Genomic DNA, 6,000 nt, shown 5'->3' on the forward strand with positions numbered 1-6,000 from the left:
CTATTTATTTCCTGCCCAAGTCCTACAATCAGCAACTTCTCCAAGAAGCCCTGGTTCCTTTTATGGGAATATGGTTTTAGGAACCAAGATCTGGGCACTGCATGTACATACTGCTATTAGGGTTTTGGTGTTTTTATAGTCTCTCAGATGACAGAGCAAGGGAATATTTTGTGTATACTAACGTGAACATAAGCCTATTTATATAATTCTCATATATAACCATATGTATCTATATTAAATTAAACATAAGTTCATACTGATGTTTCCAACTCTAATCCAGAGTACCACGTGGATCATTCTAGCCTCCTCTTCTCGCTGATATGTAACCTTCCAATGCAATAGTGATAAACCTGGCTCCCTCATCTGCCATCCACTTACTTAACTGTTCCATTCCAGTATAAATTAGAATTGCTAACCTGTACCCCATGGAAAACAACTTTATCACCTAGAGTGCTTATGTGCAGTTTCTTTTGTCTTGAGGCTAACAGTCTCATTTCCAAAGTTAGTTAGCACCTTTTCTGCCCACCTCCTTCAGTGAAGTTGTTACATAGATTCTCTTGTCATAGTCTGCAATACTTCCTGGTATTCCTTGAACTCCTCAATGATTTTTAAATTTGCCTACATTAAGGCTCCCTATTTGTGCTGTAAACTTCTGTGGGTTTGGACAAATGCATAATGTCATGTATCTATCATTATGGTATCACACAGAATAATAAACAGCTTCACCAATCAGGAAAAAATATTCTGTGCTTCATCTATTTAACCCTCCCAATGTCCCCCTAAAGGTCTTGCAAATACTTATCTTTTTACTATCTCTATAGTTTTGCCTCTTCCAAGGTCATATAATATGAATCATACATTGTACAGCCCTTTCAGACTGACTTCTTTCACTAAGCAATATGCATTTAAGATTCCTCCATGATTTTTAGTGACTTAACACCTTGCTTATCAATGAATAATATTCCATTGTATAGATGTACCACAGTCTGCTTAACCATTCACCTACTGAAGCATATCGTGGTTACTTCCAATTTTGGAAATAAACCTGCTATAAATATTCATATGCAGGCTTCTGTGTGAATCTAAATTTTCAAATAAGTTGAGTAATTACCCAGGAGAGCAATGGCTGAATTGTATGATAAGACTACTTTTACTTCTGTAAGACATTGCCAAAGTTTGCAAATATCTTCAACCTCAATTTACAGTAAGAAATACATTTAAATTCATGATCCAATACAAACATTCATTCAACATTTTTTTAAAAGATTTTTGGCTGCGTACGGCCTTAGTTGCGGCACGTGGGATCTTGGTTGAGGCACGCAGGATCTTAGGTTTCAGCGTGTGGGCTCTTCGTCGCGACGTGCAGGTTTTCTCTAGTTGTGGCAAGCAGGCTCCAGGGTGCATGGGCTCTGTAGTTGTGGTGCGTGAGTTCCAGAGCGCGTCGGCTCTGCTGTTTGTGGCACACAGCCCTCTCTAGTTGAGGCGTGCGAGCTCAGAAGTTGCGGCACGCAGGTTTAGTTGCCCCGCGGCATGTGGGATCTCAGTTCCCCGACCAGGCATTGAACCCGTGTCCCCTGCACTGGAAGGCAGATTCTTTACCACTGGACCACCAGGGAAGCCCCTCACTCATTGACTATTAACAATGTGCCAGTTTTAGGCACTGGATTCATAGTAGTGCGTAAAATAGATAAAACTCCCAGTTCTGATGGAGTTTATATTCTAGTGAGGGACTATAAAATAATAAAGAGACTAAGTAAAATATTTTGTATACTAAATGATACCTTGGCAAAAAACTAAAATATTAAAGTGGGATAAAGTGTTTACAGAAAACAAAGAACTATGGAGACAATAAAAAAATCAGGAGTTGGGGTGGAGATGGAAGGACGAAAAGGCAGCGTGCGGAGGAATTCTAGGGCAGTGAAAATACTCAGTATACCATAATGATGGATAAATGTCATCAATACATTTGTCCAAACCACAGGATGTACAATACCAAGAGTGAACTGCAATGTAAATGATGGACTTTTACAATGTGTCAATGTAGGCTCATCAATTATAACATACACACCACTCTGGTGCGGGATGTTGGTAACACGGGAGGCTGTGCGTGTGTGGGAAATGGGAACTCTCTGTACCTTCCCCTTAATTTTGCTATGAACCTGAAACTGCTCTAGAAAGACTGTCTTAGTTTTTTAAAAAAAGCTGCCAGAAGACTGATTCAATCTTTAGTACACACATGTACTAGTCTGCTAAGGCTGCTGCCTTAGTCATTCAGGCTGCTATAACAAAACACCACAGACTGGATAGCTTATAAACAACAGAAATTTATTTTGCACAGTTCTGGAGGCTGGGAAGTCCAAGATTAATGCACAAGTATGGTTGCATTCTGGTGAGAACTGTCTTCCTGGTTAACAGACAGCAATTTCTCACTGTGTCCTCACATGGTGGAAAGGCTGGGGTTCCCATTCATGAGGGCTCCACTCTCCAGACATAATCACTTCCCAACTGTCCCACCTTCTAATGCCATCACACTGGAGATTAAATTTCAACATATGAACTGGGGTGGTGGGACACAAACATTCAGCTGCCATAACAAAATATCACCACAGACTAGGTGACTTAACTGAAATTTATTTGGCTCAGTTTTGGAAGCTGGAAGTCCAAGGTCAAGGTGTTGGTAGATTTGTTTTCTCCTGAGGCCTCTCTCCTTGGCTTGCAAATGGCTGCCTTCTCGCTGTGTCCTTGCATGGCCTTTTCTTTGTGCAATGATCGTCCTTGGGTCTCCTCCTCTTTTTATAAGGACTCCAGTCATGTTGGATTAGGGCCCCACCCTTATGACCTCATTTAACTTTCTCTCTTTAAGGGCTCTACCTCCAAAACAGTCACATTAGGATGGATCTGGGGGAAAACCACTTCAGTCCAGAATAACATATAACTGACCTTAAATATTTTTCATAAAACAGTATTTACCTATATCTATAATGAATTCTGATATTATGTTTTATTTCTTTTAAAATGTTAGCTCTGATTCATTGAACTGATTTCACAGTTCCTTCATAGGCCAATGTGGTTGCTCTGTAATGTGTTACCTAGGCGAGACTGAATTACATTTCCCAAAATTCCTTTTCCTATATGTTTCCCATGGGGTGGACCATAAAAGAGATTCTTGTGCAAGACTTGGAGGGCATAAGTGATGTAACAGCCATTTTGTATCTCACACGTGCTATTGCTGATCTACTGACCACCTCATTGGCATGAGACACCTCTAGGACTGTGTTCCACGTGGATCCTTCAGCTCCTCTGATGCACACACCACCTCAGTGACTGAGGGGCCAAGCTTCTGTAGGACACCACACCATCAAGGTCAGAGGCAATGAGAACTGACTCCAGTTTTAACCCATCCTCGTCGGTGCCACTCATGGTTGTGAGTTCTCGTTTGTTTTTGCTCTCTTCCACATTACATCCACCTTCCTTTCCTTATTGTCTGCCTTGCGGACTTCAAGCGCCTTCATCAGACATGAAGACAACAACCTTATAGAGACTGCTTAACCAGTTCCCACAGCTGTAGAAAGCTAAAGCCCTGTAATAAATCCCTTTAGACATACACACTCTTCTCATGGTTCTATGTCTCTAATTAAATCCTTCTTGAATCATAAATTTGTACCAAATTAGGTCTGGCTTTTCTGAACTGGGTCTGGTATTTCTTAATTAGATGCTGTTATCTGACTAGAGTCAGATTTAAAGCTATTAAAGATCCTGTTTCAGTTGTAAAGGGGCACTGATAGTCCATGACATGCAGTGGCAATACAGATACACAAATTATTACCTTTAGATACCTGTAATCAAGTGCCTATAGAAAGCAAGGCTCTGGGAAATCAAGTATTTTCTCCTCTAGATATTTTAGTGAACACAAGGAGTATAATGGAACTGGTTGTTACTTCTAAATGTGCTGGAGAACTTTGGGGAAAGAAGATGAGAAGCTCGGGGATTTAAATTCCCAGCTCAAGATCCACACAGGGACCTTAAAGCTTCAATGATAATCTTGAAAGCACCTCATCCCCTAAAGCTGCAGGGCTGAGATTTATGAAAGGAAACCCAGTGACAAATCTGTTGGGTAGCTTAATTACTATGTAAACTGAATTTCTAACCTTACACGGCCTCATTACAAGTTAGGGCATTGACTGGTAGGGAACAGAATCCTGAAAACTGGGACAGGAAAATAAGAACAGATTTCAATGGAGCCGAGATGCTCAATGCCTACAAATGCTTTCAGTATATCTGTTAACCCCATGCCCCCCACCCCCAAATCCACAGCTATGGCCTCATGAGGAGTTCCCTATGACCAGATGACTGAGAAAGAAAAAACCTCAGGCTTGGGTTAGATGATTCTGCACAGTATGCAGCCCCACTCTGAGATGGCCCTGAAAGTGGTAAAAGGAAATCATCCAAAGGGGAAGAAATTTGAGCAGTGCACCTGGTTTATTTTGCCTGGAAGCAGAGATGGCCAAAGTTATGGGTCTACACGTATTTATGTACAGTGGCTAACGGTTTAGCTAAATGGTCAAGGACTAAGAAGGGGTACCCTGGAAAAGCTGTGAAAAGTTCTCGGGAAGAGGTGCATGCCCAGACCTTTCCAAATGGGCAGAGTGAAGGTATTTGTGTACCATGTGAATGCTCACCAAAGAGTAACCTCACTGGAGGACTGAATAATTAAGGACACATTCTGTGGATGCCCATCTCCTTCTGTCAGTCAGGCCCTTTTCCCAGCCTCTTCTGGCATTGCCCAGTGGGCTCATGAATGAAGTGGCCGCAGTGGGAGTGAAAGAGATTATGCATGGGCTCAGCAAAACGGACTTACTCTCGTCGAGGCCGATCTGGCTAAAGTCCCTGTTAAGTGCCTAATCTGCCAGCAGTAGAGACCACCAATTACCAACCAACTTGGCACCATTCGTGGATGGATCAGTTTAGCTACTTGTTATCAGGGTGACTGCATTAGATCATTCCCATCACAAAACAGATGGTATTTTGTACCTACCATCAAAAGATTTGGAGTACATGGATTTGCCTTCCCTGCCTGCAATGCATCTGTCAAAACCAACATCAAGAGATTTACAGAATGCCTCATCCACCAGCACGGTATTCCTTGCAGCCTTGGTTTGGATTCCAGGAGGCTGCTAAAGCCCCCACAGTGAAAGAGTCTCTGGGGGCATGAATGGGAGTACCTGTTGATTTCAATTTGGACTGATTCTTGAGCCTGCTTTTGGAGGAGGCCCTGTACAAGTTGGGCCAACTTGAAAGTAACAGCATCAGTGAGAATAAAAAAAAATTTTAAGTGGGGAAATATGTTGCCTACAGAACCCAAAAAGGACTAAAGGACATATCTGTATTAACACTGTGTGTGTTAAGAACACACAATTAAAAAAAAAAACAAAAAAAACCAGTCAATAGCTGTTTCTTGATGGTGTCAGGGATGGAGCGGCCCTTGGTTTACAAATAATTTTCAGGAACTTAACTGAGGGGGTAGATCTTTGTGTTATGTGTGGTGAAATAACTTATGCCTCTTTTTGTGAGTTCTTTTGTGGGTATTTATATGTCCCAAGTGGATTTGTGAAACGAATTTCCTCAGAGGAGGATGTCATCAATGTAATGTCATACCTGTGCTCCTGGAGAAAACTGGATGCAGTTAAGGTATTGCCCACGAAGACTGCAATGGCAGAGTTGCTGAGGTATCCCACGGGTAGCCTGGTAAAGGTGTCTGGTGTCCCTTCAGAGGTGAAGGCAAACTGTGGCTGAGAGGCTGTTGAAAAGAGCACTGAACAGAACATATTAGCCAAACCTGGAATAAGAAAATATTTACTACTTGCTATTTGGATGGAAGCAATAATTTTAATAAATTGGGTACTGGGTCCTTAACAGATGGGCCATAGCATTAAGGTTGTGATAATCCCTTGTGAAGCACCATCATTATTTCCAGACTAAGAATATTTCCAGACTAAGAAT

General features: G+C 41.7%; 1 protein-coding gene across 1 annotated transcript in view; it reads right to left on the reverse strand.

Annotated features, from left to right (window-relative positions):
- ZNF37A (zinc finger protein 37A) overlaps window positions 1-5,669 on the reverse strand; it is a 67,554-nt gene extending 61,885 nt beyond the window's left edge. Inside the window, exon 1 of the mRNA XM_024761435.1 lies at window positions 5,656-5,669. The gene's annotated coding sequence lies outside the window, so the exon portion shown is untranslated. The remainder of the gene's footprint in view (window positions 1-5,655) is intronic.
- Between the last annotated feature and the right edge of the window lie 331 nt (window positions 5,670-6,000).

This window comes from Neophocaena asiaeorientalis, unplaced genomic scaffold (genome assembly GCF_003031525.2).
Source record: "Neophocaena asiaeorientalis asiaeorientalis breed wild unplaced genomic scaffold, Neophocaena_asiaeorientalis_V1.1 scaffold166, whole genome shotgun sequence".
Taxonomy (NCBI): Eukaryota; Metazoa; Chordata; class Mammalia; order Artiodactyla; family Phocoenidae; genus Neophocaena; species Neophocaena asiaeorientalis.